This window comes from Ursus arctos, unplaced genomic scaffold (assembly GCF_023065955.2).
Source record: "Ursus arctos isolate Adak ecotype North America unplaced genomic scaffold, UrsArc2.0 scaffold_21, whole genome shotgun sequence".
Taxonomy (NCBI): domain Eukaryota; kingdom Metazoa; phylum Chordata; class Mammalia; order Carnivora; family Ursidae; genus Ursus; species Ursus arctos.
The window spans coordinates 23,595,921-23,622,534 of NW_026622886.1; the positions used below are offsets into that span (position 1 = coordinate 23,595,921).

General features: G+C 42.3%; 1 long non-coding RNA gene across 2 annotated transcripts in view; it reads left to right on the forward strand.

The window, feature by feature from the left end:
* LOC113256193 (uncharacterized) overlaps positions 1-26,614 on the forward strand; it is an 83,419-nt gene that overhangs the window by 46,021 nt on the left and 10,784 nt on the right. The window contains exon 5 of one of the 2 annotated variants that reach the window (XR_008960827.1): positions 7,245-10,468. The exons of the other annotated variant lie outside the window; for it this stretch is intronic. This is a non-coding gene — a long non-coding RNA (uncharacterized LOC113256193). Of the gene's footprint in view, positions 1-7,244; positions 10,469-26,614 lie in introns of those variants that run through there. 2 annotated transcript variants of the gene reach the window in all.

Sequence of the window (26,614 nt, forward strand, 5' to 3'; positions counted from 1 at the left end):
AAATCAACTTCCGGGAGAGAGATTAGCTCAAGGACACCCAAAGTCAAAGAGTCAGAGTCGAATTAAGGCCACAGGGAGTAGGAAAAGAAAAGGTGGGTGAGGGATCAGGCGGGGCAGTGCAGAAGGACAGATCTGTATCAGGGACACTCCATCCCTGAATAGGCTTCCTGTTCTTACTTCTGAGGCTTTCTTGAGCAGCGATTCGGTGGCAATCAGTCACAGCCGGTCTAGACTGCACTGATGCGAACCAGCAGGGCACCCGCAAGCTGCAGAGAGTCAAGCTCCCGTGAGGGTCAGTCAGCTGGACTCCCAGCAAGTCAGTTGCAGACTTAAGAGACGACGGTAGCAAAGCCCCTTCAGCCGCAGGAGGCCAGCCTCAGAAGGGTGCATATACTGTTGAAGATTTGTACTTGGCTAAAACATCATGTTCAACTTCAAAGGAAAAGCCCTTAAAAATATTTATTTTCCTAAAAGTTTCATAGTAGATGAAAACGAAGTGGCTTTTAGCGAGGGGAGGGGAAAGTGAAGCCAAACAATTATCTTTATCAGCGAGCCAGAAACATACATCGCGCTGTCTTTGAAAAGTGTGTAGGTCTGAAAATAAAGGGCTAAAAGATTCTTAAAAGCTTTTGAAAAAGCCCGATATTTGGATTTCTATATCACTCCCCTCCCCCAGGTCTATACCGCTCCTCTCCCACAACTGGAAACCAGTTTGCAATGTTGGACTAAAACTAAACTTGAGCTTGTTACCCTGAATTATGAAAGCTCCAAGGATGATGGAAACCCCCATATGGTGCTTAAAATGTGCCAGCTCCTCTCGTGAGTACCATCTATGGGTTCACTTAATCCTTTCAGCAACCCTACCAGTCCTCTTATGATTGCTATGTTACCAGAGCTAACTGAGATAGAGAGAAGTGGTGATATGCCCAAGGTCACAAAGTCTGAAGATCACAGAATCCTGCAAAAGATGGAAGTGGTAAAATATCATAATTCCATTTGTGCTCTTCTTTCTCTGCAATCATGGACCCAGGAGCATTTTGGGGGTTCAGAACTCCCAGTTTGGGATTCCATGTAACTAAGAGGCCATGTATTTCCATCCAGTAGTTAGCCTAAAATATGGGCATACCATCATCACTGTGGTGAGCAGTGAGATGTGCAAAACCTTCCAGGCTTTAGCGTCATAAAGGCAGGCGTATACGTGGCAGACGGAAAAAGCACTGCTATTATTTTGCACCATCTTTCTTCCCACACTGCTACTGGGTTAGCGTCAAGGTTAAGAACAGGGGCTAGTGTCAGATGGCTGGGGTTAATTCCTAGCCAAACTGACATGTTATGCAACTTGGGAAGTCGTTCATCCTCCATGGGACTTGTTTCCTTTTCTTCACAGTGAGGGTAATAATAGCCCCTACCTTCTAGGCTTGTTGGGGGACTTAAATATGGTGCCTACTAAATGCTTTGCCCAGGGCCTGGCACTAAGCATGTGCTAACACCTGCTAGTTTTTACAGTGGTTTTTGTTGCTCTGAAGATGAAACCAGAGGAAATCAGGGAGGAAGCATCTTTAAACTTTTCTATATCTCTGGTTCTCCCCCTTCCCTCTTTTAAAAAGAAGCAGCCAGCACTTAGACACTATTAGGGTGGGAAAGCCAATGTAACCTTTCTCTCTTGCTTTGCTCATCTGAAAAAATGAACAGTTTCTTACTGGATTAATGAGACACTGACCTCGGGAAGGAAAGGAGAGATGATGAATAGAAGGGACAGGAAGAGGTGCAGTGATTCATGCAATTGAGATAAGACATTTGGAGGGAAGCTGACTAGGGAAAGAGTAAGAAGTCATGCAGTAAGGACTTGCTTTCTAAGCTTAGAGGTGGTGTGTGCATGGAATGGGATATTAGATGATTTCATGGGTGATAATATCTACATTATCATGATATATTTTTGGGAAGCATACTTCCCGAACAGGGTTTAACAGACACTCATTTTATACTGAATTCATTATGTCACACTTATTTTAAGATGTTTTCATGAATCCTCCACAGGTAATTAATTTTGTGGCATACTATTAATTGGCATATTTCCTTCATCTTTCCTACCAGTACTGGCAATATCAGGAATATTAGGACATTTTAAAGGAAATACTATGTAAAAATAAGACAAATCAGAAACTTACTTGTACAGCAGTAATGCCCTATTAGAACATAAAATAGGGGGGGAAAAGATCTCATTTAAAAATTAAAATAACATAAAAAGACGCCATAAGACTTTTGTGGAGGAAACTGCAAACTTTTACTGAAGCATATAAAAAAGATCGAATTAATGAAAGGATTGATCATTGAAGGATTAAGAAATACTCTATATTTTAGGGGCGCCTGGGTGGCGTAGCGGTTAAGCGTCTGCCTTCGGCTCAGGGCGTGATCCTGCCGTTGTGGGATCGAGCCCCACATCAGGCTCCTCCGCTATGAGCCTGCTTCTTCCTCTCCCACTCCCCCTGCTTGTGTTCCTTCTCTCGCTGGCTGTCTCTCTCTCTGCCAAATAAATAAATAAAATCTTTAAAAAAAAAAAAAAAAAAAAGAAATACTCTATATTTTAAAATGTCAATTCTCCTCAAATAATCTACAAATTCAATGCAATCCTAATCAAAACATAAAAAGGATTTTCAAATGGAATGTAACAGGATGATTCTAAAAATTTTATGAGGGTAAATGTGCAAGGATAGCTAACGCAATTTTGAAAAGGAATTATAGAGTGATGTCTTGCCAACAGTACTTGCTAGGAAATAAAATAAAGTGTATTAATCGAAACAGTGTGTTGTTGCTGCAGGAATAGATAAGCAGATCAATGACACAGAACAGAAGTTAGAAGTGTATCTTATCTTACACACAAATTTGGTTTGTTATAGTTCTGGTGTGTAGACCACAGTTGAAAGGATGGGTGATTCAATAAATTGGCTCTCCATTTGGAAAAAAAAAAAAATTAAACTTCAGGTGGATTAAAAACATGCACACTAAAACTATGCAACACAAAAAAATTCTTTAGCATAGGGAAGACACTCATAAATGAGAGATAAAAGCAAAAATCAAAAGGGAAAATACTGATAAATTTCATTAATCATACTTTATAGACCCCTACCCAGCAAAGTTCAATAAAAAAGTTAGAAAATAGCCAGTAGATTGGAAGAAAACGTCTGCAACACCTGTAACAGATTGAGGATACATATAAGAAATGCACACTGGTAAGAAAAATGAATGACAGAAAAAAGGGAGGGGGGCAATAGCTATGACCTCGCTAGTGATCCAGGGAATAAAAATTAAGATAATACACCATTTTAAACATCAATTTTTAAAAAATGAAAAAAAATTGCTGACCTCGAGTACTGGGAAGGAGGTATCATGACATATTCTCATACACTATTGATTGGGTGATAATTAGTACAATTGATAAGGAAGGTATTTTGTTAGTACCTAGAGAAGCTCAACATGCATACTCCCTGTGACACCCAAATTTTACTTCTTATTGTCTACTGTGGAGAAGCGTTTGCACATCACAGAAGGAGGAACATAGAAGAATGCTCACGGTTGTACTCTTTATAAAAGTGAAAAAATTTGGAAACAACATACATTTCTATTGACATAGAAACAAATTGTGGTATTTTCATATCATGTAATTCTAAGGAATTAAAAGGGATGCGTTAGTGTTATTCGTAGCAACACGTTCAGATCTCTAAGCCCATTTGTTGAGTGAGTAACCCAAGCTGCTGAAAGATGTATAGAGGGAGATGCCATTTATTAAAAACAAAAGAAAACACTTGGGATTGTCAGTCCTTTTAATTTTAGCATTCTTCGTGGTAATGTTGCCTCATTGTGGTTTAATTTGCATTTCCCTGGTAACTGGTGATGATGAACACCTACTTACAGGCCATTAGAATATCTTCTTTTATGAAGAGCTGATCAGGTCATTTGCCCATTCTTAGTTGGGTTGTCTATTTTTTTTTTTTTTTGTAGAAATTTTTGATCATAGAGTTGATTTGTAGTTCTTTCTCCAGAAGGTCTTTTGTCAATTATTTGTAATTACAGAATCTTCTCTCAGTCTATGATGACTGTTCACTCTTAATGTTAGCAAGAATGAAAATTAACTGGAACTCTTTTGTGTTGTTAGTAGGGTTGTAAATTGGTACAGAATTTTGGAAATTGTTTTGGCAATATTCATAAAGCAAAACATGTGTATCTTATGATCCAGAAGTTCCACTCCTAGGTGGACGAGTGGAACACAAACGAGATCTAATATCCACTAAAAGACACATACGAGAACATTTATAATGCTTCAAGAGCTCCAAATTGGAATCAACTCAAATGTCCATCAACAGTAGTAGGATGGATAATAGAATGTGGTGTATTTGTACAATGAAATATCATATAGCAATGATAAAGAACAAACCAGTACCATATACAAAATATGGATGGTCTCATGGCTATCTGAAGTGAAAGAAAGTAAACACAAGGGGCGCCTGGGTGTCTCAGCCGTTAAGCGTCTGCTTTGGCTCAGGTCATGATCCCAGGGTCCTGGGATCGAGCCCCGCATTGGGCTCCCTGCTCGACGGGAAGCCTGCTTCTCCCTCTCACACTCCCCTTGCTTGTGTTCCCTCTCTCGGTGTCTCTCTCTGTCAAATAAATGAATAAAATCTTAAAAAAAAAGAAAGAAAGCAAACACAAAAGAGTATCTATTGTATGATTCCATTTATATGCATTTCAAAACCAAGCCACACTAATTTATGATGATAGAAGTCAGCCTAGTGGTTCCTTCTGAGGTGTTATTGATTGTGAGAGGATGAGGGGACTTTTTGGAGACCTAGAAATATTTCAATACAGGCATATGCATATGTATATATGTAAAAATCTATTAAGGTGTGTGCTCAAGATTGATGCGAGGTTTTATACAACTTCTACTTCATAAACAAGTTTTAAACTTTTAGCCCCATGAGATATTATTATGATCCACATTATACAGATGAGGAAACTAAGGCAGAGGTTGGGTCATGTCCCAAGGTCACCCAGCTGGTATCGGAGGTAGGATATAAACCCAGACAGTCTGACTAGAGGCGCAGTGTGGTGTGTTGGTTATCCAGTGCCACAATAATCCTGCGGAGATAACCACGCAGCCTCAGTGGCTTACAACAAGAGGCATTTGTTCTGCTCGTAAGTTTACAGGGCTTAGCTGATCTAGGCTGGACTCCCTCATGCCGGGAAATTGGTTGGCTTTAGCTGATTTACGATGGCCTCAGTGGGACCCACTGAGATGGCACTGCCCCTATCTAGCACACATGGTCTCAGGCCATGATAGACGAGTGAGAACAGGAAGCCCATTTGGGAAAGTGCTTTTCAAGTCTGTTTGTGTCATTTCCTTGGCTAACGCAAGACACATGTGCCTGAGAGCAGAGTGAGAACCGGCGGGAACCGTAGAGGTACATGGTAGGGGCATAGACCTAGGGATGGGTAAAGAATCGGTAGCCATTATTATAATTAATTAGCATACAAGCTGGAGTTTGGCAGACTTGGGTCCAGTGTCCAGCCAACACTTCCTATTATGTGATTTTTGTAACAATTACCTAGCTTTTTGATTCATGAGCTCTTCATCTGTAAAGTAAGCGTCAAGACTGTACCAACACAAATAATACCTACGACATGAGACAGCTGTTGAGGATCCATTGAACTAATGTACACAAAACAGCTCCTGGGTCAGGCGACCCAGAGTAGATGCCCAGTAAATGCGTTAATTTTGAAAAGATTATGTCTCAAGTGGATGCCGCTAAAACATGCCCAAGTGTCTGGAATAGGATCATAGCATGGTGGGACCTTTGGTGTGTCTCTTTTGCTCTCCACGAGAGTTCATGGGCAGACCTACTCCTAGGCTCTGATGACGTTGCCCCTAATAGTGCAGTCCAGGTAATCAAAAGCAGCCCCTTTTCAATTCCTCAGGATGCACATGGAGGGCCTTAGGCAGTACTCTTTCCACCTCTGGCCTCTCTTTATGAGGCTAGGCTCTCCCACTCTTGTGGAAACCTACACAGGCTTTTTCTCTCTTTGGGTGCAGCTCAACCTGGCCTCTCATCTGTGGGTCAGAGAATGACAGTATTAATAATTTAGGAAGCCTCTGTTGCCTAGCTCCTTGCCACTTTGACCCTGAAGCAAAAGAAATGACTGAAGGATTTTCTGAACCATCTAAACCGTCATGTTCGAATTGTCTGAAAATCCATAATCACAACAGCAGTGATGAGGTGGTTCTTTGGGCCCAAGAGTTGGATCTGGCCTTAGGCAAAACCAACCTATGGTAACGGAAGTGGGAATTGTGGCTGCCTTTGGGGTTGGGGGATGCTGACTTGGAAAGAACATGAGGGAGCCTTCCAGGGTGTGGAAAGTTTTAATATATCCCCCATTATCGACACCTCCCACCAGAGTGGTTACATTTGCTACAATTGATGAAGCTATGTTGACACATCATCATCCCAAGTCCATCGATTACATTAGGGTTCTCTTGGTGGTGTACGTTCTATGGCTTATTTCCACTTTAAAAATTCTCTAGTGCTTTACCTGATGGCTAAAAAGTTAGCAGATTCTGGTCCTTGACTATGCCAGGTGTACCGGAATTAGACACCTTCTTTGAAGGCCATCCTGCTTGTGTAGGATCCCGTTCTGATCCTCTTGGAGGGGCCCCCTTGGGAAATACTTGAATTTTGCCACCACTATCCCTTAAGTGTTTCTCCTCATCACCTTGGAACTTGAAACCTCTAAGAAACTTATTAACGTATCCCTCAAATATTAAATGGCAATTGGGGGCTGAGGATATAAGGGGGAAGAAACAGAGTCTTTGGCCAAATGGAGATCACATTCTAGTGTGCAGGCAGCCAAATAAACAAGCAAATACACTGCAGAGTGATCAGTTTTAGAGGGACCCAACTGGTCTCTCCTGGTCTGGCACATAACTGCCAAATTACTAAAACACTAGTACTCCATCAACAAGATGTGCAGCCCCAGATTCCCACGTTGCTGGAAATTCCCTGTAGAATGGATATTGAAATTGTACTTGTGTTGTGGAATGACTGTGGAACCCTGCAGTTAAACTGGAAGCCAGTAGGGCATGGAGGTAAGTCTTTTGCGGACTCTCAACGGTCCCCCTGTTGTAAGAAGGAGGATAAAAATGATGCATTTTCCATATAATGTAATTCCTTTGTGTCTCTTTCTTCTCTCTCAAGGTGAAATTGCTAATCAAATATAAAAGCTATACAAACCTCTGGGCACTCAGAGGAATTGAAATTCTCAAAAGCACTATTCAAGTTAAATTTACTTCTGTCTACATTATATTTTGGCTGCTTCCAATGATCACTCTCGAAGTTTTGACGATGTGAGGTAACCCTTGCTGCTTTCTGCACCACATCTTTTTTTCACTGGACCAGCTGGAGCTAATCTTTTTTGAGCCAAACATTTTTTAAAGGTTTATGAAGGGATCACTGGTCATTCTTGATATATTATCTTTGAACTTGAGCACTGGGATGGCCTCTGGTAGCCCTTTTTCTCCCAGTCCCTCGTTTTCTTGTTTATGGTGTGCATCTAGCGGTGATGTAGGACTAGAGGGTGTGAAGAACACTGAAGACTTTGCACTGGAATACAGAAATGACTGTTTTGTTTTTGCCTTTCCTGGTTCCAGCTGGACAGCCAAGATCAGGATGTTTATGTCTAGTTGTTGGAAAGGCACATGCACGTTGAAAGAAATGTGTGTGTGTGTGTGTGTGTGTGTGTGTGTGTGTGTGTGTGTGTGTGTTGGGGAGGGGGAGGATTGGAAAGAGTGTTTATAAAGGAAATAGAAATAAGTCCTTTAGAACAGTGACGTTCTACTCCAAATCATTTCTTTTCCTATCAAATAAAGGGCAGATGTAAAGGTCCTTGCAATTGTAAGAGGGTCTACCCAAGGACACATGTACTGGGGTGGGGGGGGGGTCCCAGAAAAATATAGTGGTCTGTGTGAGGCTACACTGGTTAAGTGCGTGGCCAGCCAGAATGATCAGCATAGCTAGTGGGGGCAGGTCAGCAAGATTAGATATGACATTGAGAATGGCCTTGGCTGATGCCAAGGATTCCCTGGGTGGAGAAGAATCCCTCAGCTGAGATCCTCAGCTTATGTGGCTCAAGTACATTATTATGCACAACTCAGGGTGCACATTAATTTTTTCTAGTTTCCCGTAACCGAACTTATTTCTAACAAAATCTCCCAAGTGGTGGCAATTTAAGCTTTGTAAACTCAAGGTAGACTCGGTACATGTGTGTTCTTTCCTTCCTGTTTTCTTCTTGATCTTGCATTTATGTTCTGGGGTCAAGCATACTATCTAAGCATGAGGGAGCAGGTATCATGCCCCCTTACTCCAACTGCAGGGGTTTATTCTGGCCCATTGCCACCACGTCCGTGTGGCTCTTGGCTGCATACTGTGCCACTAGGGCTCGAGGCCCTCCGTGAAGCTTCTCTAGACTTCTCTGCTTATACATCTCTCCTGAGCACTGGTTGTTTATAGTTCTCATGCTATGCTGGAGCAGCTCCTTCTTGGCCCCAAACCTCACCTGGGAAACAAAGCACCTTCTCTTCTACTCTCAGAATCCCAAACAGACCTTGGGTTTTTCTGTTGTCCTCTGACTGCCCTGACTTGGGTTATGGGAAGGGGCTGGATGCACAGCCTTTTCTTAGAGGCACTGAACAGCATGGAAACATCTTACTTTTTCTTTGCTTCTTATCGTTTACCTTCCTCTGTAGGATTTTATCTCTCATTGGGGTGGGGGAGAAGTTGGGATGGATGATTTGCTCTTAGAACAAGAATCATTCACATACACCTTTTCATTAAGAGCTAAAAATAGCATGCCAAGAGTCCTTCAGCTGCTTGACTGTTTTTCCTCTGATGCTATTGTCCCTCTGGTGTCAAACATTTTTTTTGGAATTCAAAAGTCAAGAATTGACTGCTTTGCTTTGTTGAATCATTGTGCACATGAAAGCTTTGAATGCCCCAACCGCTGCCTGATACGCAGTAATACACATTGCTGGGAATGAACAACACATCCATGAATATACCAAATGCAATCACGCTAGACAGGCTTATGTATGGACATGTGCACCTAAATATCATAGTAAATGATCCCAAGTCAGTGTTCAGTGAATTACCCTCTATATTTCCCAAACTCTCAAGTTGAAGAGCCAACTTATCTATCACAGATTAGTCAGAGATGAATTTGTGCGTTAATTGCCTGGTCACCATCTTGGTGCTTGGCATGCAGTCTTGCCAAAATGCCAGTGTGAAACAGATCGTAGAGGCCAGTCTGGCTGTGGCTCCAGCATGAGTCCCTTCCACGGCACCCTCCCCTGGCCCCAGAGCACAACTGGCCATCCCTGTGGGACTCGGCTCGTGTGCTCAGGAGAAGATTGTGCACAGGAGAAGACTGGCTATGCACATGTAGGTAAGGAAGCTCCTCCTAGAGGGATTTGCTTGAAATAGTTTTGCTATGTTTTCTGATTATAGAATAATATTTTCTCATTGCAAAAAATAACTTTTAAAAAATATGAGATATAATCACACTGTCCATGTATAACCCTGTTAATATTTTGTTGCAGATTTTTTGCCATGCATAACTAGGATGTATGCATGTTTATATATTATATGTACATATATATATAATTCGTATTTCCATTAATCAAAATCCAGCCATGTTCTGTATTGTTCTATATACTGTCTGCAATCTCCATTTCCCCTTAAACTATATATTGTGAACATCTTTACATGTCAATACATATGGATCTATATTGTGTTTTTTTTATGGGAATAACAAATTACTTAACCAATCTCCTATTGATGGACATTCTGTTGTTCTCAATTTTCACATTGAAAACAGTGCAGTTACAGAAGTCCTCAAACATTCTAAAAGTAGAATCTCTGGGTCAAAGGAATGGACATTTAGTAATATGACCAAATAGCCCCAAACAGTTTGCATTAATTTTGACTTCAGTCAACAGTGAGTCCCAATGCCATGGTGCACACTGTGAAATCTGAAGGTCAAGCCAATCTGTCTAAATGTCAGCATAACCATTACCGGGTATGATCATTTTCCCCCATCAGCCAGGCTGTGCCAGTTCACTAATAAGGACCTTCTGAGGGATTAGAGTTTTCTCTAGGAGAACATGATTGAAATGCATCAATGATCAGGCTAAGTCGTTTCAAAATACTCACTAGCGAGCTTGCATATGTATAAGAGTGTATAAGCGTGCATGTGTGTGTGTGTGCGCACGCGTGCAAGAGCATTCAAGCACATACCTAAAGCCCTACAGGGAGTGATTATAAGTATAAGTACAGTACAAATATATGTTCAACCTTTTTCTAAGACAATCTTAATTTTATTATTTTCTAATAAAATGGTTTAAATCTCAATAAATGTATTTACATAAGATGTATTATAGAATCTACTTATATAATTGCATTTACCAATTTATAAAGTCTTTGGTTAGCTTATTTGTTTTGCCTTTTTAACTCAGGAAATACCATCACCATGGTACAGCTACTGTCCTGAAAGAGTACATAATGTCCTATCTCAGGGGGGTTGGGCACCCCCCTCTGTGAAACGCAATCCCGAGTTCTGGGTCATCTGGCAGTTTCTCCATGGAGGTAAGCTCCTGCAGCTGTTGCTTCCTCTCCCGCTGTCTGTGTCCCAGAGTGTGGACCACCCCATGAGCCCCAGTCAAGGCTCCATTTTGCTCTGAGAGAGCCTTGCCCCATTTGGTCTCAAGCCGATCTCTCTTCATTTCTCCCTTTTCAGGGTAAAGGGTGGGAGTAAGAAATTGGAAAACACACCCTTATCCTGGGGGTTGAGTGGAAATTTAGGGATGTTTTTGTTTAAATCTCACTAATCTATTCCAAACAGGTGGCCTTAGGCTTTCTCTCCCACATCCCTACCCCACCCTCATCTGCCTCAGTGTGTGTTTATTGTCACAAATCGCCTGGCTTCTCTCTCCTCTTTCCTCCCTTTAAAATGATACTCAGTCCAAAGACCTAAGAAAGTCCTAGTATAGGTGCGAAGGGTGCTGATAAGTCTTGAGATGTCTTCCTATTTGAGACAGACTTGGAAACAGTGCAAGCATAACATGGAGAAGCTGTGCAGTAGTGAGAAAAATGAAGTTATGGGGAGAGGGAGGAGAGTGACAATGGCGGGAGCAGTGTGGCTGAGGGGCTGCCGCACACGCGGTCAAGCCCAGGGAAGGAAGGGCAAAGATGGTGGTGCCCACTATAGATTTTCACGACAATGCATGACTCCTTGGCAGGTGATAAGGAGTGCAATGAAGAAACAAAAGTCAAAGTCGTTCTCTAGAGAGGAACTGGGAAGTTCTCTTTGGCTATAATTATTTCCAGAAGTTTTAAGTGTCTTTTTTTTTTCCAACCTAACTACAACAAACTAACCCAGGCACTATTTTCATAGAAGGCATAATTTCACTGTGTGCCTCCATTTCTAATTATGTCTGGAGTACTGAGGAGAATGCATGGGAACCCCTGATTTGGGTTTACTGCTCAATCAAGACACACATTTTCTTTTATTTTCTTTTTCATGTCACTAATGAACTGACAATGGGCATTTTATTTTTATTTTTTTAAATATTTTATTTTATTTATCTATTTTAGAGAGAAAGAGAGAGAGAGAATGTGTGCGTGCACAAGAGGGAGAAAAGACATAGGGCGAGGGAGACAAGCGGACTCCATACTGACCATGGAGCACCTGAGGGCAGGGGGACTCAATCCCATGACCCTGAGATCAGGACCTGAGCCAAAATCAAGAGTCTGACTCTTAATTGACTGAGCCACCCAAGCGCCCCTACGATAGGGATTTTCTGATGGCCATTTGTTATAGGCTGCCTGTGTGGAGGACGTGAGGGAGAATGGTTATGATTCAGAGCTGAATTTTGAAACTGTGGGAACCAGGATGTGACCTTCCCACAAAGCAGGGCCCTTCAGACCTGGGAGCTACTGGAGCCAGTGCTGGGCAGAGAGGTGCCTCCCAGGAGGCTCCCAGAGGAAGTGAGAAGAGCTTTTCCGCTTTCCTACTGGCAGCAGTTTTACCTGTCTCACCCCTCATCCTTCATAGTGCCCCGTCCTTCCCTTGGTTACAGAGCATTGATGAAAGGCAGCAGAAGGAGGGGTCATGGTGAGAGCTGAGAGCAACCGTAATACCTCACCAGGTGTCATCCTCAAAACAGCGTTCCTGCAGCAGATATTGCAGCTTTCCCTCATTTTCTGGAAAAGGAACCTAAACTCAGGAAGTTGAGTGACATGACTGGGGTCGGCTACATAGCAACGAACAGAGGCAACACTAAAACCCAGGCATCCAACGTCAAGTCTAAAGGTCTCCAGTATATCATTTGGGGACACACCAGTTCTTACATAGGATTTTACTCAGTTTCTTGGCAATCTAGACCGTATTGGTTTTTGTGCTATTATATTCCAAATAGCTCCAAGGAGATTTTCAAAAAACAAGGAGAACTTGAAAGGGTAAAAGAACTAAGTGTATAGATTCCCATGCATGCACTATTCTTTTTTTTTTTTAATGCATGCACTATTCTTTCTTTCTTTATTTATTTAATGATTTTTTATTATATTATGTTAGTCACCATACAGTACATCCCCGGTTCCCGATGTAAAGCTAGATGATTCATTAGTTGCGTCTAACACCCAGTTATGCACGCACTATTCTTATCACCAAACTGAGCAAAGACGCAGGGCTTGTCATTCATGTAGGTCAAATCACAAATTGAGGTCCAAATTTAAAAAGGAAAAAAAAAATCGAAAAGAGAAGATATCAGCCAAAGAAAGGGGTTGGGATGGGGTTGGAGAATCTGGAAATTCGAGAATTTGGCTCTGGAATCAGGTTACAGTCGTCTGAAGTTTTGCTTTCTGGGGTTTCAGTTACTTGTGGTCAACCCATCCGGAAGCAGATGATCCCCCGACATATAGTAAGAAGGTCAATAGTAATCTGACACTGTCACAATACCCGTTATTCACCTCACTTCATCTCCTCATGCAAACATCTTATCACTGCACCTCATCACAAGAAGGAGGAATACAGTGCGGGAAGATATTTTGAGAGAAACAGACGGCTGCATTCACGAAAACTTTATTACAGTATATTCTAATTGTTCTATTTTATTTTTAGTTATTCTTGCTAATCTCTTACTGTGCCTAATCTATAAATTAAACTTTATCATAAGTATGTAGGTATAGAAAAAACATAATATATACAGGGCTCAGGACTATCCATGGTGTCAGGCGTGCACTGGGGGATCTTGGAACGGATCCCTAGCAGATAAGTGGGGGAAGCTACCCCACCCAAGTTTCAAACCTAGCCTCATTGCTCTAGCTATGTGACCTTAGGCAAGTTGACTCACCTCTATTAGCCTCAGTGTTCTCATCTGTACAATTGTGATAATAATAGTATTTATTTTGTATTAGATGAAATAATCCTGCTAGACATAGAGTTGACTCTGTATCCGTGACAGCTATTATAATTTTAATATGAAGGGGTAGGCACATTCTGGTTGGAAGAGCCAGGGTCCATGCCCCTTTCTCAATCTTGGTACATTGGAGTCTTACAGGCCAGTTCTAAGGGCTTCTTTTCAGGAATGGGGGAGGAAGTCGCAGTAGAAGGAAATTCTTGGCTTTTAATGGAAACAGTAAAAAAGGGAATAAATCAGACGGACATATGGCTGTGACTTGCACTGCTGCCAAACAGGTGATGCCCTGGGGTGGATGAAAGATGTCAGAAGGAAAGTCCTTTCATCATTCCCCCTCCCCCCTCCCCCGCAGCTCCGCTGGGAGAAAGGAGGCTTCTGGCTGCGGCTGCGATCACGCGACCCTCCGGCGCCGGGCAGTTGCAGCCTGGGGATCCCAAGCATCCTCCCTTTGCCTGCAGTTCGCTGAGCAAAATCCCCACTGCCAGCGGCTCACCCACAGCCTGACGTCTATCTTGCCGTCTGCCCGGCATGGCTTAAGCCACAACGCCCAGGAGGCAGCGGCTGTGCAAGTGTCTGGGGAGGGCAGAGGCCCCAAAACAGCCTTGCCTGCCAGGACGAGGGGTGGAGGTGGTCTAGTTCCCACCTAACCTGGCGTGGGCGAGCCGTACCTTCCACAGCCTGCTGGTTTGTCCTGCTAGACATCTGTTTGCCTCCATTTGCAAAGAGGAAAAGGGGGGGGGGGTGCTAAAAGGCAAACACCAAATGATTTCTTCTTGCTCTTAAGATGAATACAACACACCCTAGGAAGCCAGTGAATTATTCATTAAGCCTAATGGGGTAGTCACAAGGGAACATTGCTGAGATGCAATTAAGTGGGGCTTTAATTTTAGAAATATTTATTGGGGTGTTGTGTAAAACGTTCATTCATATCTTGTGAAAAACAATTTCACGGTAAATAAGGAAAGGACAAGCGAGAGCACTTTGTAGAAGAGAAGCCAATTCTATGATCAGCTTTCCTCAGCCGCTGCGGCTGCTGGTCCCTGCTTAGCATCCTGATGTATGGAATCGATCCTGAGCAGAGCAACAATAAGTCACATTTGTCAAGGATTTGGTCAGGCCTGGAACTGCATTAAGCACCTTTTGCACGTATATCATTAAATACTCACCCCGACGTCACCAATGCAGTCAGAATCGCTTCCACAAGACCTCCCACTGGATCATTAGAGTGATGGTGTTACGCTGATTGGACCTGGGGAGGAGAAGAAGCAACTCTTTGAGCCACTTGGTAAAGACATTTGCCAGCTGGGAGGTAGGAAGTATATCCCACAGAAATTTGGGGGCCTCCCTACTCGGTGAAATTTCTAGGAGTGCAATGGTCTGAGACTTGTCAAGTGACCCCTTCGAAGGTTAAGTTCTCCATTCCTGCAACTAAAAAGTGACTTATCATGGGCCTCTTTGGGTTGATGACAACAATATATACCTCATATGAGTGTGCTCATATCCAGATAAATATTGAAGAACATGGTGGTTACTTGGCCAAGAAAGACAGTCTCAGTTTGTCTTGCTCCCTGATCTGTATTATTTTAATTTATTTTAAAATGCAGACTTGGGGCACTTGTCACCAGTGTTGATCATCTAGGCTCATTAGAGTATTCAACTTCCTAATCACTTTTCCTACCAGTTACTATAATGACTTTGGAAAGTCTCCAGTGGGTGAATCAATTCAGTTGATTTTTTTTCTTTATATGAGAACTGTTCAAAACTCGCTTTTCTCTAAAAAGCTTTTTCTAGGATTTCTCGGGGCACCTGGGTGGCTGGCTCAGTTGGTAAACCATCTGCCTTCAGCTCAGGTCATGATCCCAGGGTCCTGGGATTGAGTCCCATGTCAGGCTCCCTGCTCAGGGGGGAGTCTGTTTCTCTCTTTGCCTCTGCCCGCCCCCCTGCTTGTGCTCTCTCTCTCTCAAATAAACAAATAAAAATAAAAAAAAAAAGCTTTTCTCAACAGCAACCTCTTATTAGCATCCCCTTAATACTTAACATGCTTAAGAGTAATAATAATAATAATAATAAAGCAAGTCATTACATAATGCTATATATCATTTTACCATTACATTACATATACTAACTCATTTAATACATCTGGCATCTTTGTGATTGCAACATCCATTATTATGCTATATAAGAGAAAACTGACTCATGAAGAGATTAAGTTAATGGCCTGGGTATCACCTAGGAACTTATGAGAAACATAAATTCTCCATCCCTGCCCCAGATATACTGAATTAGCAACTCTGGAGGGGAGGCCTGGCTGTATAGTCTTAAGCAGCCCTCCCAGTGATTTGAATTAGGCAAAACATGTGAAACCATTGGCCTGCATCATTCGCTCCCGAGCCACTCATTGACACTTGGTTAGTTTCTTAGGGCTGCCGTAACGCAGCACGCAAACCAGATGCCTCAAACAACAGAAATGTATTGTCTCACAATTCTGGAGGCTGGAAGTTCTAGGTCAAGGTGTGGCAGGGTTGGTTCCTTCTGAAGGCTGTGAGAGAGTCTGCTGCACACCTCTGTCCCAGCTCCTAGAAGTTTATGGGCAATCTTTGGCATTCTTTGGCTTGTAGAAGCATCACCCAGATCTCTACCTTCATCTTTACATAGTGTTCTCCCTATGTGTCTATGTCTACATTTCCCCTTTTTATAAGGGCTCTAGGTATATTGGATAAGGGACCCACTTGACTCCAGTATGGTGTCATCTTAATGTAACTAATTACATCCGCACTAACACCATATCCAAATAAGGTCACTTTCTGGGCTACTAGGGTTGGGACTTCAACATATGAATATTGAGTGGGACACAGTCCAACCTATCAACCCATAACAGGCAGTATTATTGATAACCGACTTGTCTGGTTGACATAAAAGATTGATACAGGCTGGCTACTCTCTGGTAAGCGTCTTTAACTCAGGCGTTCAGACATCTTACCTGATGTTCTATAGCCTACGTCTAAACTCATTTTGCCTTATAGATTGTCAAAGTTTACCACAAATACATTCCATCTTTTTAAACTAAATTATAGTCAGATTAGAAAATGGTTTAAAAGCAAATATACTGTCATGCATTGCTGATATCCCTGCTTAGAATCTTGATGACAATGATAATAATACTAGCTAAACATTATCGTGAGCTTACTATGTTCTAAGAAGTGTATTAAGTACTTTATATGCCATCTTTTCCTTACAACAATTTTATGACGCTATTATATCAATTTAGAGAAGAGGACACCGAGGCTTAAATACTCTGCACAAATCATACTGCTATTAAGCAGTATTCCTGAGATTCAAACGAGGTTAATCTACTGTCCATCCAACAGCTGTGCAACACAGCCACTGTGAATAGAATAAGGACATAAAAATGGTCTCTTACTGCAAAGTTTTGTGGTTTTTACAATTCTGTGTGAGTGCGTGATGACCTGCATTTGAGGTAAGTTGACCCCGTAGTGTTAATTGGAATACCAAGTGACCATGCTGTGCCTGTCGGCTTAAAAACACCGCCCCTCGGGCCCAACATAACAGCTCAGGGATGCAGAATTAAATTTTAAAAAAGGCACCCTACTCTCTGATTCTAGGAGTTTGACTTTGTAAGGTTCCACATAAAAGGGGCATCATCCAGTATTTGTCTTTCTGTGTCTGGCTTGTATCTCTTAGCATAACGTCCTCAGCAAGGCTATAAAAAATAAAAGAAAGAAGAGAAAAAGAAAAAGGCCCCCTAACTGGTGGAGATAGGATAAAACACATGATGGCTACATCAAGTGTGAAAGAAAATCACAGCTGTCTTGTGACAGTATAAAAAAAAGTCATAAATTGTTCATTACAGTAAGTGAAAGCAAACAAAAAACAATGAAGAAGAGACTGATGTTGTAGGTTGAATCATGAAAATATTTGCTTTCTCCTCAACTCTCACTGCCTAAACCTCTCCACCTCAGCTCTGGTTGGCTATCAAATTAACATAATCCTCTTCTCCCTTCCACTAAAATCAGAAACACCATTCTGTTCTCCCGTGGGATAGTGACACCTAAAATTCCTATGACAGGGGCACCTGGGTGTCTCAGTCGGTTAAGCATCTGCCTTTGGCTCAGGTCATGATCTCAGGGTTTCTGCATCAGGCTCTCTGCTCAGTGGGGAGTCTGCTTCTCCCTCTCCCTCTGCTGCTTCCCCTGCTTGTGTGCTCTCTCTCTCTCTCAATCTCTCTCTCTTAAATAAATATAAAAAATATAAAAAAATAAAATTCCTATGATATACGAAGGAGACTTAGTTATGAAAGTCTTCACTTTGCCAAGGACGTTTGGCAAATTTTCCAATAATTGAATGACCCGTTGATGTTTGCATGCTCATCTAATTTAGGCACTAAGGAGGGCAAAGCCCATGCTCCGTTATTTGGACTGAGGAGACATGTTCTAAGAAGGTTCAAAGAGCAGAGCTTCTCAAACTTAACATGTGTTTCCACCACCCAGGGTTCTTGTTCAAATGCAAAATCTCAGGTTTCAGCCCAACATTGAGATTCTGTATTGCTAGCAAACGCCCAGGTGTTGCAGATACGGCTAGTTCATGGTCCATACTTTGAGTAGCCAGAATTTAGAACAGTCTACACATCGAAATCACCTGGGCAACATTTTAAAAAATATAACACCTTTACTGAGATATAATTAATTTATGTATGCTTTAAATTGTACAATTGTACAATTCAGTGGCTTTAGTACATTCACAGAGTGGTGCAACAATCACCACAAGCAATTATAGAATATTCTAATCTTTATATCCACTAGATATCCACTCCCAAAATCTTTATATCCACGAGAAGGGCATTCCCACCCTCACATCAATCTACTTTCTGCCTCTATACACTTGCCTTTTCTGGCCATTTCATATCAATGGAGTCAGGCCATAGGTGGTCTTTCATGTCTGGCTTCTTATACTTGGCACAAGAGTCATGGATGTTGCAGCACGTATCGGTATTTTCCTACTTTTTATGGACACATGATCTCCCATTGTATAAACAGATCACATTTTATTAATCATTTCATTGTTTGATGGACATTTGTGTTGTTTCCACTTTCTGGCTGTTATGAGTAATGCGGCTATGAATATTCATACACAACTTTTTGACTGGGCATATGTTTTCAATTTTCTTGTGTTTGTACCTAGGAGCAGAATTACTGGGTCATATGGTGACTCTATGTTTAAATTTCTGAGGAAATGTCAGACTGTTTTCAAAAGCTGCTGCACAATTTTACATTCCCACCAGCAGGGTAAGAGGATTTCAGTGTCTCCATATCCTCACCAACACTTATCTTTTTGATTGTAGTTCTCCTAATGATTGTGACGTGGTATCTCACTGCAACTTCAATTTGCATTTCCCTGGTTACCAATGATCAGCTCTTAAAAAACATTTATTCTTAGACCCCATCCCAGGTACACTAGATCAGAATCTCTGAGAATCTGGATTTGGAGAAATCTGTAATTTTTGCTAAATTCTTCTGGTGTTTTTGAAAATTAGCCAGCTATCAGGATGGCTTCCCATTTTAGCAATTACTTCAAGGGAATTGTTTTAGCCTTACAAGGAAGTGATCTCTGTGTTGCAGATTTCAGAATTCACTATGTCACATGACTTGATAAAGTAGATTAGAAAATGTATTTCTTTTAGGACACATATTTAACAGATTGTAGATCTTCCAAATGAAAAAGCTCGGATAATTTTCCTGCTAGCACAGATTTTTCAGCAGTGTGTATTCTTGGTAGAACTTTGATGTAGGAGTCTTCCTTGAGCACGATTACATGACTTTATAGTTTATTCATTTGAATGTCTAGTCTGTAGCAGCTATGGTTTGGATGCCTACAGAATCTAGAAGCAAGTAATTGGTTAGTAGTTTAAAAAATAGATGATATACAAGACACTGGGTGATTTAGTGGACATGTTCCGGAAGTGAGAAATGAGAATTCTTGTCCTAGCTCTAATTTATCCTATTAGGCAAGTCACTTTGTCTTTTGTCAGATTTGCCTCATCCAGTGAGATAGAAATAATCACAGCAAATAAAATACTGACTTGCAAAATTGTGCTGTGTCCACTTTGGGAAGCTACCACTAAAATAAATACCACTTATTTATTGAGCGTTTGCTATTTGCTGGATATTCTGTTAAATTCTCCCTACATTTTTCACTTAATCCTTACACTCCTCCAACATCAATGTTATTACATCTACTTTATAGTCAAGGAACTTAACATTCTTAGCAGCTAAGGCATTGGCGGGAGGATGTATAGCTATTGAGGTGTAGTGCAGGAATTTGAATCTGCTTGTCTTCAGACCTGGCTTTAGATTCCTCAACTTTCCTTACAGAAAATTAAAACACACAAACCACTAACCAACCAAACACAAAATACTTCTGAGAAAGGCGTACAGAAAACTAAAAGTCTTCTGTAATCCCACTATCCAGAGAGAAATGAAGTTCACTTCTACTGTCTTTCTGTCTGGTCTCCTTTCTGTGCTAATGCACTCAGTGGAAAAGTAAAGGGAGTTATAATGGAATGGAACCAGTATAGATTTTTGAAGTCACATCGGATGTTGTTTGAAACCTGCCTCAGCTGTGTGATTTTGGGCAAATTAACCACTTGAGGGTCACTTTCCTCATCTGTCAAATTCTGGTCACAATGCCTACGTTACAAGCTTATGTAGCACTTATAAGTAATGGCTAAAACAAATACAATACATCATAGGTATTCAACGATTGGTAGGTAATAACAATGTTTATTGACTGAGATGTTACAGAAACATCAGTCCACCGGGGTCATGTGACGTCTAGTTGCTTAGACCCCAAATCTAGCAATTGTTATTTTTTCTAGCAACTACTTTTCATTGCTATCTTTCCCTCATGACCTGTATTTGATCCATTACCAAATCTTGCCAGCAATATCTTCAGAATATGTCCCCAGTTGGACCACTTCTCATCTTCATGGCTACCACCCTAGGGCCAGCCTCTCTCACTTTTTCCTAGAATCCCAACTGGTCAGTTTCTAGGCTCTGGTCTGTTCACCACACTGCAAACTGAGAAATCTGTCAAAAACATAAACCAGCTTCAATTGCTTCCTTGATTAAAGTCCTCTAGGGATTGTCCATTGCTCTTAGCATGAAACCCAAACTCCTTATCCAGCCAACATGGCCCCGCACAATCTCCTGCTGCCTTCTTTCCTGCTCTCATCAATATCACTTTCTCCATCACACACCAGCTTTCTTTTGGTTCCTCCCAGACCACTAGGGAGTTTCCTCTTAGGCCTTTTCGAGTTGCCACCTGGAATTCTGTGCATTTGCACCTTCCCTGGTCCTGTGTATGGCTGCCTCTTTGCTCATTTCAAATGTACCCTCCTCCATGGTGTCTTCCCTGATTGCCCATCTAAAATTTCACTCCCACCCTGGCCCCCCTTTTACCCATCAATGTGTCTTATTTTTTAGACCACATATAATATCTTTTTTCATTGACATATTTGTTTACACATATTTAAGGAGACAATTGCTTGTATAGTGCTGATAACTAGGGAACAGGATAGTTTGAAAGGTCAGTTAATTGTATGCAAGAGAGAATACAGCAGACGTCGGAGAAGGGACAATCCAGTGGTCTAAAGTCTCACGTGCCCGAGGAGCCAGGTTCTTCGGGCTGGTTAGAGTTGCAAAGGGGAGGGGAGAGAGCCAGTTCAAGAAGAGCCAGGGAGGCATTAAATTCATGGTTAGTCCGAGGCAAGAAGAAGCTTAACATGACTGGAGAAGACTGGAAGAACTGAGTGTAAGGCCTAGACAGGGAGATGGAGACAGGTCGTCGGGAGCCTCCCATGCTGACGGAGGCAGTTCTGAGAATCCTCGTAGCTAGGGCCTCCCATCCTCTAGTTCAGCAGGCTTCTGTCACGTCACATTGAGCTTTAACATGCGATCCCACAGGGACGAGCCTTCTCTTTGCAATTGCTCAAAGATCCGCGGTTTGCTTTAGTGATGTTTACCTTCAGTTAAAACTGCATTCTAACAGTAGGACAACAGTCCAGCCGGGAGAGACAGCAGCCAGGCTGGGCTCCTCTGAGATAGAAAATAACAAAAACAGCTGGGAGCAGAACCACAGTGTGCTTGTCCTGTGTGCTTTGGGACAGGCAATGCCGTTCTGCCATTTAAACAAGGATCTTTTCAGTCATCTAAGGAGACTTATGCTTCACCGATCCACTGCCATTAGGAATGTTATTATCACTAAGGAAGCAAGGAGTCTTCTCTTTGCAGCCGTAGGCCTGTTTGAGTACAGACTGCACTGGTCATTACGGGATTATTTGTGGTGACAGGAAAACGTGCACATCCATAAGTCCTTCCTCTGCTCTCCCTTTTCCTTTGGGGAGGCAAGTTTATCCTCTTCACATCTCTTAATGTCCCGAAGAATCAAAGTACATGAAAATCAATGTGCCATGGATGAAGTTTTCCAAACTTCAAAGGCCAGGTGCCTGGGGCATGGAAAGATCTGCCTGCCACCCAAGTGGTCCCAAGCCCGCCCCTTTCCACGCCAGCCCCCTCCCAGCAGGCAGGTCTTCGGCTGTTCAGTGTGTTTTGAGGGCATTTGGGAGCGAAAACAGATGTCTTACCAGAAGTGTTTCTTCCTATTTGGAGGAAGAATGAGGGAACAGCGTGGGTTGTTGAACTTGTATGTTTGGAGATGGAAGGATGTTGGAAGCGGCTGCCAAATCACTTCTTTCCTCAGGCACCCGTCTGCCGTGGGCTGGATCAGCTTTTCAGCCTGGCCTTGCAAATCAAGTTTCGACAACAACCATCTCTCCTGCTAGAAACCTGCTCTGTGTTTTTAATTTTAATTCTCTTGAGTCTCTTGGTTATGCTCTGAAACCCTGAAATCAAAGCCAGTATGTGTTGGGTAAAAGGAAAGGCAATATTTTATATACATATATATATACATATATATACACATATATACATATACATATATATGTATATATATGTGTGTATGTATTTTTATATTTATGCCTATATATAAAATACATATGATACAGAAAATACAGAAAATATACACATGTACATGTACACATGCATATAGACCTAGTATACATTATGTATGTTGTGTGTTAGGTACATACCCCTATTATACGTCTACGTAAATATTGTATTACGTATATGTGCATTTAAATGATTCTCCATAACCCCTTGGACTGTCCTGCATATTTCTTCTTTCTCCTCCTGTTTTTCCATCAGCTCTGCTGAGGTCATTTAAATGGGGATTCTCTGACTGCTCCCCTTGACAGGATGAGGGGCACAGATGACCGAGCTCTGGCTGTTCGCCCAGTGTCAGGCCAGGAGCCACTGCGACCTACAGGAAACTTCCTTGCTGGAGAAACACAGCACAGGCCTGTCTGAGGCACTTCCGAAAGGGTGGGCTGGCTGCCCACGAGGCCGGGAATGGCAGCTTTGGCTTGGCCTGCGTTCATGGACATTTTTCCCTGGTTACCTAGGGAAGTTCTGCTCCCAGTTCCATTTAGTGAATGAATTATGTCCTCTCCCATGAAATTCACGTGGCGTTGAAGACGAGGATGCTACATTTTGCACCCAGTTCACTTTCACGGGGCCGGAGGTGATCCTTTTACTTCTTACAATACTGTGGATATCGTAAGACCCCCATGACTGGGTCTCTCTGGAGTTTTTCTCCCCCAGAGTTGTCCACACTGAGCCTCCAGCTATTTGTCCAAAGCCGTTCAGGTTTTCCTGGCCCAGCACTGTTTCCCCAGGTGGTTTCCGCACCTGAGTCTCTCTCCTGTGAGCTGTGACCCCCTGTATCTCCCTGTGTATCTCTCCCGTCTTGTGAGGCATGGTTTCTGCCCTATGTCCTCCCCTCTTTTTCAAGTATAAGACAAGATTTTTCAGTCTGTTGGCTTTCTACTTGTGAGGATAAAAGGGTGCAAGTTCCTTATATGGAGAACCAGAAGCCAGAAGGCTCCTTGCTGTTCACTGGATGGTGACAATTTCAGTTCACGGTAGCAGGCTGAGGCGGGACAAGGTTAAACTTAAGCTAGGCATTTTCCTCTAGTTAAAGGTGACAGGAAAGTTATTTACGGGTGAGGAGGAGGGAACAATGGAAATTGTTGGCTAAGTGAAGCATTTGGGTTATATGTGGATTATAAATTGTGAAATATACAGATAGTGGACAGTTCAAAATAACTTCAAACCCATGGGTTTGTTTCTTGTGGGTGACTGAAACAGGCAACGACAATGAAAGAACGAAGAGAAGTCAACTTTTGATATTTCCATTTGTCGATTTTTTTTCCTCCATAGCGGAAGACTGAGGAGTTGGGCAATTCTCCTTGATAATGAATGTTTTCCCTACAGCTGGTCACATCCTTACAGCATGTGTTGGCTGGTGCTCTTTGGTGCTGTAAGAATCGGGGAAAGGCCATTAGCTATGTAAGTTGAAGACCACAGCTGTCCCCTGTTGTCCCTGTCAATTTTTCATATGTGAATCTCAGTGTTCCGGGAGGCCTGGTAGGAAGTTCTGGGAAATAATTCTGGAATAAAGTTAAGCTTTAAACAATACTCATTGCAAACACAAGGACACTATAAATAAGCCAAGTCTCCCATTTGCTTCCCCTTCCACCAAAAATACATCTTTTCTTCTTCTGGATCTTATTGGTTCCTTCTTCTAGGACTTGTAGTCTGTAGCAACCTTGGCAGACTTGGTTTAGTTCTATTCTTCATCTAGTCTTTCTTCAATCACCTGGCTTTCCTTTCACTCTCTTAGGATACATATTTCTTCCTGCAATTGCTTGAGGAATAGACATAGCATGCTTTTTAACCGTTTGGGGGACAAGAACGGACGAGTCACAGAGTAATCCACTGGGACAATGGTTCTCAAAGTCAGGGGTGGGTTGTTCTCAATTCTTTCATAGTTGGTGAGGATCTTTCAGGTGACACCCAGGTTTGCCTTGTCCTGCTTGTGTGTGCTACATCGTACTTCACAGAGGCCATTAAAGGGCTACCTCCCCAAGCTCCTCTACCAAACACACCCACCTCCCTGCATCTATGCTTATTTTTCCCGGTTGTTAAAGCAAAGTAGTATTCCTTAAAGTTGTGTCCCTGGATCGCTTGCCTTGGAATCATTTGGACTGAGTGCTGAAAAAAGCCAAACTTACTAACTCAGAAACCCCGTGGGTAGATGGGAATCTGATTTTCAATGAGCGTACCTGTGGATTTTCATGTCCCTCCTCCTGCTATTTAAGAACTACCATCTTCACCTACTGATTACTCTTTCTCTAGTATATTCATCCCCTTCTCTATGAATGTTCAATCACAAGCTCCTCAGGAGCTTCCTGAAACGGAATCTGAATAGTCTGAAATTGGGCCCCCAACACAGAGGGCAGAGAGAGACTGAAGAAAGAGGCAGCCCCCCCGGATTGGCAGGCGGCAGGTTTAATAAACAAGGGAGCTTATGCATGAGACTTGTCTCGGGAGACCAGAAAATGAACAGATCCCTGCACCCACCCGCCAAATCTTCAAAGTTTATATAGAGACCTTAACTGGGTTCATCCAGATGGTCTCAATACCACATCACTATCTCAAGGCTACATCCTTGGGGCGGCTTTTGGGAGGAGGCAAGGCAAGCAGAATGCACATTCCAAGGACAGGGGAGGGGGGTGAGGAGCCTCCAATTGCCAGGGTCCAGCTCACAGTTCAAGTGGCAGTTATGTCCTCTTGATAACCTCCCCAACAACGAGATAGAAGAAGTAGGATTTCATATTGGTCAAGATCAAGGACTCTGGCATTTACTAGCTGGGTCACTACTTAAATGTTGTACTTCTATTTGCTTACCTGTAAAATGAGAATAATAAAAATGGCTCATCCCCAGAGGCTTATAAGAAAGATTAAATGAGTAAATATATGTAACGCATTTAGAACATCGTCTTGCATATGACCAACAAAATATGTGTTGACTATTATTATTACTGAATTCTTCCTATCAACCTTGATTCATGTGCCAAGACTCCCCTATTTAAAAAAATCCTTTGTAGACCCTTTCTCTCTCTCCTTCTGAAGTCACAACAATATCCTCTTCCTTTTTTTATTATTTTCTCCAACAAAGTTCCCTTTCTCCTACCTGGCTTTAGTACAAGATGCAATGCTTTTCTCAACACCACCCTTTCACCTAGTTATTTGCTAGTCAATTTTCTATTGTCAACCCACTGGTGCCTTTTGTCGGGAAGCTTCAGACTAAGCAAATGCCCCTATTACCTGCTTTAATAGCATTTATCACGGTTGTAATTTTACATTTATCTGTACAACTCTTTGATGAATGCCCATCCACTAGACTGCTGATTTTTTGTCCACAAATGCTTCTCCAGTGCGGAGCGTTGGGCCTGGCACATGGTCTTTGTTGCACAAATGATGAACCAATATGAATATACATGAAAATCCTCAGGAGAGAGACATAGCAGGGCTGCTGGGCATACTTTAGCATTCTTTAAAGCATCCAGCTTTGAAGTCAGACAGACTCAAGGACCGGTCCTCATTCTGCCATGTGCCAGCTGTGGTATCTTGAGCAAGATTCTTAACTTTCCAAGGTGCTCCCTTTCCTCATCTGGAACAGAGCCATACTAGTCCAGGGAAGTGTAGTATCTACCATATGCAATTGTTACAGGGATTAAAGAGATAATGCACATGGAAAGTTTAGCACGGTGCCTGGGCCAAAGCAAATACCCAATACATCTTCACTGTGATGCTGATGATACTTCCTGGTAACAAAGCTCCCTAGTGGTCCCCAGTCTTCTCAGTGGCTAATTTCAACAGCGCAATCATGTCCCACCCCATCTTTGCTCACAGCAAGGAGAATAAGGTGCCTCAGACGTCTGCTGCACACGCCGGTCAGTTTGGTCTACCCCCTTGCCTAGTCTTGCTGTCTGCTGTCTTGCTGTCTGAGCTGCTGGCTTGCCTGCTATTGTTTTCCGCTGCTCACACAAGGTATGCACCTCGATGCACATTCATCAATTGCCTCGGCCTTTGCCAGAGCTACTCTGTCATCTTCAGTGCT